Source organism: Geotrypetes seraphini, chromosome 11 (genome assembly GCF_902459505.1).
Source record: "Geotrypetes seraphini chromosome 11, aGeoSer1.1, whole genome shotgun sequence".
Lineage (NCBI taxonomy): Eukaryota > Metazoa > Chordata > Amphibia > Gymnophiona > Dermophiidae > Geotrypetes > Geotrypetes seraphini.
The window spans coordinates 113,521,365-113,532,512 of record NC_047094.1 but is presented as its reverse complement, the minus strand read 5'-3'; the positions used below and the strand labels follow the sequence as shown (position 1 = coordinate 113,532,512).

General features: G+C 45.1%; 1 long non-coding RNA gene across 1 annotated transcript in view; it reads left to right on the top strand.

Annotated features, from left to right (window-relative positions):
- LOC117345802 overlaps positions 1–11,148 on the top strand; it is a 48,397-nt gene that overhangs the window by 10,250 nt on the left and 26,999 nt on the right. The gene's annotated exons all lie outside the window — the stretch shown is intronic.

The following is an 11,148-nucleotide window of genomic DNA, read 5'->3' as shown; positions in this document are numbered from 1 at the left end:
ATTAAAAAGACCAGGGTCTAAAAATAAGTTCTGGTACTTCTCTGTTTCAAGAAGTCCTGTGAACCATCGTATGCAGTCGTAGTAACACATTTGGACAGGAGTGATCTGGGAGAGGAAACATTAGACGTTGCCTTCAGTCATCAACAATGGCTACCCACAACTGAGGGTTCCGTTTCCAAAGCCACGCTAGCGATTCTGGCTCATACGGGTGCAACTGATTTCTACACATTGGAAAAGTCTGAATGTGTTTTTTAAAAAACCCCATTTTTATTGAAATGAATGCCTGGCACAAGTTTTAAAAAGCTCAGGAAAAATGTCTGAAAAATTTGAAAACAAACTGAAATGTTTTCCCTGTTCACATTTCTACTCAAGCTGTTTCCTTTTTTTTTTTTTTTTTTTTAGAGAATATCTTTCTCTAATTTCACCCAGACTGCAGAGTTAACATGATGGCATAAAACAAAGTCACATGACAGCCATAGGATAACCCTGAAGATATGCAAGCATGTGATTACATAAGCCTTACTGGGTCAGACCAATGGTCCATCAAGCCCAGTAGCCCGTTCTCACGGTGGACAATCCAGGTCATTAGTACCGGGCCAAAACCCAAGGAGTAACAACATGCCATGCTACCAATCCAGGGCAAGCAGTGGCTTCCCCCATATCTTAATGGACTTTTCCTCCAGGAATTTGTCCAAACCTTTCTTAATAACCAGCTACGTTATCCGCTCTTACCACAACCTCTGGCAATGCGTTCCAGATCTTAACTATTCTCTGAGTAAAAAAATATTTCCTCCTATTGGGTTTAACAGTATTTCCCTGTAACTTCATCGAGTGTTCCATAGTCTTTGTCATTTTTGATGGAGTGAAAAATCGATCCACTTGTACCCATTCTACTCCACTCAGGATTTTGTAACTTCAATCATATCCCCCCTCAGCCGTCTCTTTTCCAAGCTGAAGAGCCCTAACCTTTTTAGTCTTTCCTCATACGAGAGGAGTTCCATCCCCTTTATCAACTTGGTCGCTCTTCTTTGAACCTTTTCTAGCACCGCTATATCTTTCTTGAGATAAGGAGACCAGAATTGAGCGCAATACTCCAGATGAGGTCGCACCATGGAGCAATACAGAGGCATTATAATATCTTTAGTCTTGTTAACAATCAAATGATCATTTTCAAAACCATTTCTGCAAATGTAGCAATGTTTGGCTTGCAGAAATGAGTTTTTAGAAATTTGATCACCTGCTATGGGGATACCTTTGTAAAAGCATTCCTAGGGGTAAGAGTTAAAGCATGGTTTTCATTTATATGCATACATTTAAAAAGAAATCAAGCATATACATGTAAATTTATCCAGAAAATTTATGCATTAAAGATCAGGTGTAAATGTGGCAAAATTAAGTAACAGACATAGTTCATAAGCTTGGATAGGAAAGGGAGTTATCAACATGGGCTACCATTATGATATTTTTAATGTTAATCCTTCTTATTAGTAACTAGGTCTCATTGCATAAAATGGGACCTGTCTAAAACAGTATACCATATCTTTTGCACTGTAAGACGCATCTGACCATAAGACGCACCCTAGATTTAGCGGATGAAAACAAGAAAAAAAAAACATTCCGAATCAAATTGTGCACCCAGCCCTCCTTACTCCCTGCCAGGCTCTGCACCCTGTCTCCTCTTCCCTGCCAGGCTTTGCACCCTGTCCCACTACCATGCCCTGTAACCTACCCCCCTTACCTCTGGTGGTCTAGTGGTAGGCTGGGACAGAAGGGATCCGTCACAGCCAACTAACAATTTCCCCAGTACCTTTTTTAATCCCCCCCCCATATCATTTTATGATCAAATTAATTTTTATTGATGGTCAAAGAAATAAAGACAGATACAGCATGAGAAGCACAGTGCCAAAATACAAAGTATCCAAACATAATGAGGAGAGTCCGTATTCTTGTGACACCACTCCAAGAACAGAGCAGGTGGCACACCAGTAAACCATCAACCATTATGAGATGCAAAAAACCACAGACCCCCATATTAAATGAACTCCTCCTCCCCCAGGTACCAAAACAACCCCCCCTGGTGGAAGATGACCCAAAGACAAAAGAAAATAGCAGTACTTTAAGACAAATCCTTTTTAAAACATCCTCCGTCCTGTCCCTATAGTACCTTTTTAGACGCTCCTTATGCCTAGTGGTCCAGCGGTGTATCGGCTGGCAGGAGTGTGCTTTCTGCACTGCTGCCTGGGCCCACGCCGCTTTTTGAATGGCTGCGGTCAGTTCTCACGGGACTCGCTGATATTGTGATGTCATAATGCCTCATTCCACCAATGCCTAAGAGCCAACCTCATCAGTGATGTCACAATGGCTTGATTGTCCCATACTTGGCTCACTTTTATTACATACAAGGGTGCTAAAAAGTTCTCGCCAACTAACCAACTTCCTAAATTCTGAACTTTATTTTACCGCAAGACATTCAAGTTAAGCACACCTATAACATGCCTCCAAACACGCCCCCTAGAACTCTGGCTTACCCAGCTGGCAAAATGCCTCACTAGAACAGATTGCAGAGGGTGGGCATAAATGGGAAGTTCTCGGACTGGGAGAAGGTGACAAGCGGTGTGCCCCAGGGCTCGGTTCTTGGGCCCATCTTATTCAATATCTTCATAGATGACCTTGAAGAGGAAACATCAAGTAATATAATCAAGTTAGCAGATGACACAAAACTATGGATCAGTTGGATCACAAAAGGACAGCGAAGAACTCCAGAGAGATTTGAACCAGCTAGAGAAATGGGCGGAAAAGTGGCAGATGAAGTTTAATATAGAAAAATGCAAAGTGATGCACCTGGGCAGGAAAAACAAGGAACGTGAATATAAAATGTTAGGTGTTACATTTGGCAAGAGCAAACAGGAAAGGGACCTGGGGGTACTGATAGACAGGACCCTGAAGCCGTCGGCTCAATGCGCAGCAGCGGCAAAGAAAGCAAACAGGATGTTGGGCATGATAAAGAAGGGAATCACGAGTAGATCGGCGGACGTCATAATGCCGCTTTACAGAGCAATGGTCAGACCACACTTGGAGTATTGTATCCAACACTGGTCTCCCTACCAAAAGAAAGATATAACCCTGCTGGAGAGGGTGCAGAGGCGAGCCACGAAGCTAGTAAAAGGCATGGAGAATTTGAGCTACAAAGAACACCTCGGAAAACTGGGATTGTTCACCCTCGAGAAGAGAAGACTGCGAGGGGATATGATAAGAGACTTTTAAAATACTAAAAAGATTCGACAAAATAGAGCAAGAAACATCGTTATTCACATTGTCAAATGTGACTCGGACAAGAGGTCATGGACTGAAACTGAGGGGCAACAGGCCCAGGACAAATGTCAGGAAGTTCTGTTTCACACAGCGAGTGGTGGACGCTTGGAATGCTTTCCCGGAGGAGGTTGTGACGGAGACTACCATTCTAGAATTCAAGGGCAAGTTGGATGCACACCTTCTTGCAAATCACATTGAGGGATACAAGTAAACAAGGTCTTCATCAAGGAATACCTAGCTTAGCCTCCGCGTGTGTGGGTCGTCAGACTAGATGGACCTATGGCCTGGTCCGGTGAAGGCATTTCTTATGTTCTTATGTTAGACATCCAAGGAAATGGGTTAAAAAATCAACACTTGGATGTCTCAGCAATTAGGAAAGCCAAGTGCTGACTTATGACAGTTTGGGGACTTTTTAATTTTTGATTAAACTCCATAATATTATTTTTCCTTTTAAATTTATAATTGAATTTTTTCACCTGAAGTACTGTACAAGGACTTATAGGAAAAAAAGAAAAATACAGTTTGATGACAGATAGACCTGCAAGGACCATCTAGTGTGCCCAAAAAGAGACCAGAGCAACATCTGCTACTCTAAGCAGATTACACTCCATCATAGAAACTTAGAAACATAGAAACATGATGGCAGATAAAGGCCAAATGGCCCATCCAGTCCGCCCATCTGCAGCATCCACTACCTCCTCCTCTCCTTATTGGCTAAGGCTCTTTACACCTGCATTGTGAGGTCATAGAGATTTATGGTAATAGAAACAGGATGGCAGATAAAGGCCAAATGGCCCATCCAGTCCGCCCATCTGCAGCATCCACTACCTCCTCCTCTCCCTATTGGCTAAGGCTCTTTACACCTGCATTGTGAGGTCATAGAGCTTTATGGTAATAGAAACAGGATGGCAGATAAAGGCCAAATGGCCCATCCAGTCCGCCCATCTGCAGCATCCACTATCTCCTCCTCTCCTTATTGGCTAAGGCTCTTTACACCTGCATTGTGAGGTCATAGAGATTTATGGTAATAGAAACAGGATGGCAGATAAAGGCCAAATGGCCCATCCAGTCCGCCCATCTGCAGCATCCACTACCTCCTCCTCTCCCTATTGGCTAAGGCTCTTTACACCTGCATTGTGAGGTCATAGAGCTTTATGGTAATAAAAACAGGATGGCAGATAAAGGCCAAATGGCCCATCCAGTCCGCCCATCTGCAGCATCCACTACCTCCTCCTCTCCCTATTGGCTAAGGCTCTTTACACCTGCATTGTGAGGTCATAGAGCTTTATGGTAATAGAAACAGGATGGCAGATAAAGGCCAAATGGCCCATCCAGTCCGCCCATCTGCAGCATCCACTATCTCCTCCTCTCCTTATTGGCTAAGGCTCTTTACACCTGCATTGTGAGGTCATAGAGATTTATGGTAATAGAAACAGGATGGCAGATAAAGGCCAAATGGCCCATCCAGTCCGCCCATCTGCAGCATCCACTACCTCCTCCTCTCCCTATTGGCTAAGGCTCTTTACACCTGCATTGTGAGGTCATAGAGCTTTATGGTAATAAAAACAGGATGGCAGATAAAGGCCAAATGGCCCATCCAGTCCGCCCATCTGCAGCATCCACTACCTCCTCCTCTCCCTATTGGCTAAGGCTCTTTACACCTGCATTGTGAGGTCATAGAGCTTTATGGTAATAGAAACAGGATGGCAGATAGAATACACATTTTTGTGGATATCTTTTGTTTCATGAGTAAATCAAGGAAAAGTTTTGTTGTTTACCTTCAATTACATCACTTTCTTTCCCAGAGATTAAAAAATAAAAAAAACAGATTTGACATCGAAATGTGAACATTTCTTAAGAAAGAACTGAACATTTCATGGCGTGTCCTAATTCTATCACATGACAGTATTTAACTTATATCCCTCCTAGCATACATCTATCGCGCTTTCACAAATTCTGTGTTCACTTCGGCATAGTCACACATACACATATTTCTATAGGACCCCGGAAGGTGGTTTCTTAACTGAAACACAGACCGTGTTGGGTCCGCACCACTAATTTTTGCTGTGTATCATTTGGATTGATTTTGGATTGACTGCATCGCTTTTATCTGTGAGGAACATTTGTTGTTAAAACTTTTCATCAAGAGAAATTGTTTCCACAGTTTTTCCTTGTTGTTAGTAAATCCCTTTAACCATTTTTGTTGCCCTTCTCTGTACTTTTTTTTAATTCCGTTGTATCTTTTTTCAGATGCGGCAGCCAGAATTGCACACAGCGTTAAAGGTGCAGCTGCCCCATAAAGCGACACAAAGGCATTATAACATTTCAACTGTTGTTTTTGTTCCTTTCCTAAAATCAGGCACCCCGTGTGGAGTTTCCCTCCACTGAACCATCATTCAAAGCAGGTGGCGGGCTAGGGTTATAGCTCCTTTAGGGCATCACAGCGGCTACAATCAGAACAAAGCTATAATTCCTAACAGCCACTAAGCATGAAAGAAGCATCTGCACAAATGTTTATCTGCAGGGAGGATGGACCATTTTCAACCAGCTCGATCGCCCAGGTGAAAAGATTCTAGAAATGACCCTCGTTGGGCCTGATTCCAAATAGAGTGACCAAAGCTGCGTGCACAAACCTGTGCGGGTTGTCGATTTTGCTCGTGCAAATTAATTACTTAACACGCCGGTCAGTGCTGATCATTGCCAATTGACAAATAGTAATTGACACCAATTGGTACTAATTAGAAGTAGCGCACGCAGCTTTCTAAGCGTATACTATAAAGTGGTGCGCGTAAATTCTAGCATGCAAATCTCAAAAAGTTGCATGGCCGGGTCATGGGCAATCCTAAAAGTTAGGTGCACTGTTATACACTTCCCCCTCCGTATTCGCGGGGGTTAGGTGCAGAGCCGGCCCGCGAATATAAAAAAACCCGCAAATAATATTCGGGCTGGTTCTGCCCCTAACTCCCTCTTCCCCCGGCTATTTTAAGCCTTGAAAGCCCCCCCTTAAGCCTTACCTGGCAGTCTAGCGGGTTTTTGGGGCAGGAGCGATCTTCCCACGCTCCTGCCCTGTGCAGATCGCTCACAGGAAATGGCTGCCTTGAGCTCCCGTAGTCTCTCAAGCCATTTCCTGTGAGCGATCTGCACGGGGCAGGAGCGTGGGAAGATCGCTCCTGCCCCGAAAAACCCGCTAGATTGCCAGGTAAGGCTTAAAGGGAGGGGGGGGGGGGCTTACAGGGCTTAAAATAGCCTGAAAAATGAAAATGCCTATTTGTGGTTTAAAACCGCGAATAAACGAATCTGTAGATACGGAATTCACGAATACGGAGGGGGAAGTGTAGGATTTGCCCGATCCATGCTCAACTTAGGCGCAGATATTAGGCCTGGTTTTCATTGGCTTAAATGGCTGTGCCAAAATATTAGTTACGTGTATGCGCGCTAAGGGTGATTCCATAAGAGGAGGCTGCGAGGGGACATGATCGAGACGTTCAAAATACTGAAAGGCATCGATAAAATAGAGCAGAAAAACAAATTATTTACATTGTCCAACGTGACACGGACAAGAGGACATGGTTTGAAGCTAAGGGGGGACAAGTCCAGGACAAATGTCCGGAAGTTCGGCTTCACGCAGCGAGTGGTGGACGCCTGGAATCCTCTCCCAAAGGAGGTTATTAAGGAATCCACTGTGCTGGGATTCAAAGGCAAATTAGATGCAGTTCTTGAGAGAGTCCAAAGGAGGGCAACGAAACTGGTAAGAGGGCTGGAAAACTGCCCATATGCTGAGAGGCTGGATAAACTGGGGCTCTTCTCTCTGGAAAAGAGGAGGCTCAGGGGGGATATGATAGAGACCTTCAAAATACTTAGGGGCATAGAGAGGGTGGACAGAGACAGGTTCTTCAGACTAAAAGGGACGACAGGTACGAGGGGGCACTCAGAGAAACTGAAGGGAGATAGGTTCAAATCAAATGCAAGGAAGTTTTTCTTCACCCAAAGGGTCGTGGACAAATGGAATGCGCTCCCGGAGGAAGTGATCCGGCAGAGTACAGTACAGGGATTCAAACAGGGATTGGACAGATTCCTGAGGGAAAAGGGGATCGTGGGGTACTGAGGGAGGTGCTGGGGTGTTGCATAAGTATAGACAGCTCACCAGGTCGTGCAGGTGCAAGGCCGGAGGGTTAGGACATTGATGGGAAGATAGGACTTCGATGAGAAACCTAGGGGGCAAGGGGGCCCCTTCTGGTGATTAAGGCAGGTCATGACCTGTTGGGCCGCCGCGGGGGCGGACTGCTGGGCGGGATGGACCTCTGGTCTGACCCGGCAGAGGCACTGTTTATGTTATGTTCTTATGTTCTTATGATCTCCTTACGAGAGGCATAGGCGTGTGCGGATCGCCGGACTCGATGGACCACGGGTCTGATCCGGAGATGGCAGTTCTTATGTTCTTATGTCCCTAACCGGAGGCATTTTATAGTATCACACTAAGCTGCCTATTTGGTATCCCAACTCAGCTTTTTTTGGTGCAGAGAGAATTAGAAGGGGGGACTTCCTTGAAGAAGCTGTAAGGCGCAACATGTTGGAACGACAGGTACCTTCCCGACACTGACAGAACGCTTACGCAATAATAACTTAAGTTTTGTGTTACAAGTTTTTTGATTCTGAGTTTATTTTAAAATATATACTGTATATATATATATATATAAGAATTGCACAAGAAGTATTTACACAGATAATATATAATACAAAAATCAAAAATAATAAAGCAGATCCGATGATGATGATGTGATTGCTTATATCCTTGTGTAGCTGAAGATATTGGGCTCACAAGATGCACTTCTGGAGTTTATAGAATAAGAACATAAGAATTGCCATACTGGGACAGACCGAAGGTCCATCAAGCCCAGTATCCAGTTTCCAACAGTGGCCAACCCAGGTCCCAAGCACCTAGCTAGATCCCAAGTAGCAAAACAGATTCTATGCTGCTTATCCTAGGAATAAGCAGTGGACTTCTCTTTTTTGGAAATTATCCAAACCTTTTTTTAAACTCTGCTAAGCTAACTGATTTCACCACATTCTCCGGCAACGAATTCCAGAGTTTAGTTACACATTGCGTGAAGAAATATTTTCTCTGGTTTGTTTTAAATCTACGACTTAGTCGCTTCATCCCATGGCCCCTAGTCCTAGTATTTTTGGAAAGAGTGAAGAAGCGATTCACATCTGCCCTTTCCACGCCACTCATTATTTTATAGACCTCTGTCCTATCCCCCCTGAGCCATCTCATGTTCAAGCTGAAGAGCCTCTTAGTCCCGTTCAAATCATAGAAAAAAATAGCTTATGAAAAAAACTGGAAACTCACTAGACTTTGGGCTCCTTTTATTAAGGTGCGCTAGCGTTTTTAGCGCACGCAGGAAATTACTGCGCACTACGCTTAAATTCCGGCATTAAGGTCTAGCGTGCGCTATTCCGCATGTCAAAGCTGTGGTAAAAGGAGCCCTAAGTGCAGAGCTCTCGATGGGGGCTAAACTGTTTAACTTTGGGGTTTTTTTAAATCAAATTTTTCAAACCACCCTCGTATGATTCATGGCTGCTTTCATGTAAACAGTGGCCATTCAATTCCTACAAACTTTGGAGCATTTACCATGCCAGCCTGTGCAACCAGCTTTTGTAAAAGAGGGGATTGTTCTTTAATTGATGCCGCTCTACACACCAACATCTACGGTCAAGAATTTACCATAACTGCTGGACAAAAATAAACCCAATTTTTGCATTTCCAAAGGGCAGTTATCTCTATCAGCATGCAGACTATGTTTGCCCTATAACTCCACCGAGGATTGATTGGTTTGCCTTTCTGAAATGACAAGTCTGACATTAACCAAATGGTCATTTCTCATATCACACTATACTATACAAATCAAGCAGAACATTAAAATAACAGTGGGGTCAGTGAATACATTACCCGGGGGAGGGGGGGGGGGCGAAGGGGGTAGCAAGAGCACATTAGGCTCCTGTGAGGAGATAAATATTAATTATCATTATACGTGATACCCTAAACCAGGGAACCCCTAACAAATTGCAAGGCAATATAAGTTCCTGCCTATATAAAAAGCTCCTCCGTAATGTATTGAGGTACCTTCTTGTCCAGTTTATCCGTCTCGACTAGATTGTAAGCTCCTTTGAGAAGGGGCAATCTCTTCTGTGTTGTGATGTACAGTGCTGCGCATGTCCAGTAGTGCTAAAGAAATGATCCTTTATAATAAAACCCTTACCCGCATATGCGCAGTTGACACGGCGTGATCCCTGCCGCCATGATTTCTGCTTCCATGCCGTGTTCCATTTGCAGCAGCAGGCTGAGGAACTGGAATTCCGCTGTCAGGAGATAGCGTAGAGGGTGGATGTCGACTGGCGGGGCTTCCAGGAGTGCAAGAAGCAAGTGGCCCTGGCTGTGCTGAGCCAGCGGGGAGGCAAGCATGCGGCCATCGAGGAGCTCAAGCAGATGCAGGCCCGCGAGCAGTGCAGGGAAGAGGCCATGGTGCAGGTGCGGCTCGAGAATATCAAGCTGAAGATCCAGGTCCATAACCTGGAGACAGAGCTGCAGTCCAACGAGGAGCTGGCCAAAGGCCTCCACCTCATCGACTTTGAGCAACTGAAAATCGAGAACCAAACCTACAACGAGAAAATCAAGGAGCGCAACGAGGAACTGCTGAAGCTACGTCGGAAAATCACCAACACCGTGCACGTCCTGGCCTACCTGAAGTAGAAGCTGCAGTTCGTGCAAGCCAAGAACCAGGTCAAGAAGAAGCGGCTGGCTGAGGTGGAGGCGGCTGTGGTGTTTCGGTGTGATATTCTCACCAAGACCATGCAGGTCCATGACAGCCTGCGCATAAGTAATGTGAAGTTATGCCAGAAGTGTGGTCTGCTGGGCAACGAAGCACTGCTGCAGGACTTTGAGGGCAAGATAGATGCCGATGAGGAGATGAGCTGCCAACTGGAGATGCTGAAGCATCGTCATGCAGAGCTCACTCTTAACTGCAATGCCATGAAGAAGAAAATTAAGGAGGCAAAGGACGCCAAAGAGGTCAAGGTGACCAAAGCATCCTTGCAGTAAATTACGCCAGGTGTACACCTGGCAGGGCCTCCGCGTGTGCGGATCGCCGGACTTGATGGACCGAAGGTCTGATCCGGAGATGGCAGTTCTTATGTTCTTATGTTCTTATGTCTTAGAGCCATCTTCTGTGGCATAGTTTGAAAAGTATGAATATTGCAGGGGGCCAGGGAGAGAGACAGAGAGACAGACAGACAGAAAGAAAGACAGACAGACAAGGGGCCAGGGAGAGACACAGACAGAAAGAATGACAAATAGACAGGGGGCCAGAGAGACAGACAGGCAGACAGACAGCGGCCAAGGAGAGAGAAAGAAAGACAGACAGACAGACAAGGGGCCAGGGAGAAACACAGACAGAAAGAATGACAGACAGGGGGCCAGAGAGACAAACAGACAGACAGACAGACAGTGGCCAAGGAGTGAGAAAGAAAGACAGACTGGGGGCCAGGGAGAGATACAGACAGAAAGAACTACAGACAGACAGGGGGCCAGAGAGACAGACAGAAAGACAGACAGACATCCAGCGGCCAAAGAGAGAGAGAGAGAAAGAAAAAAAGACAGACATACAGCAGCTAAGGAGAGAGAGAGAGAGAGAGACAGAAAGAAAGACAGACAGACAGAAAGTGGCCAAGGAGAGAGAGAGAGACAGAAAGAAAGACAGACAGCGGCTAAGGAGACAGAGAGACAGAAAGACACATCTATTCTAGCACCCGTTAATGTAACGGGCTTAAAGACTAGTT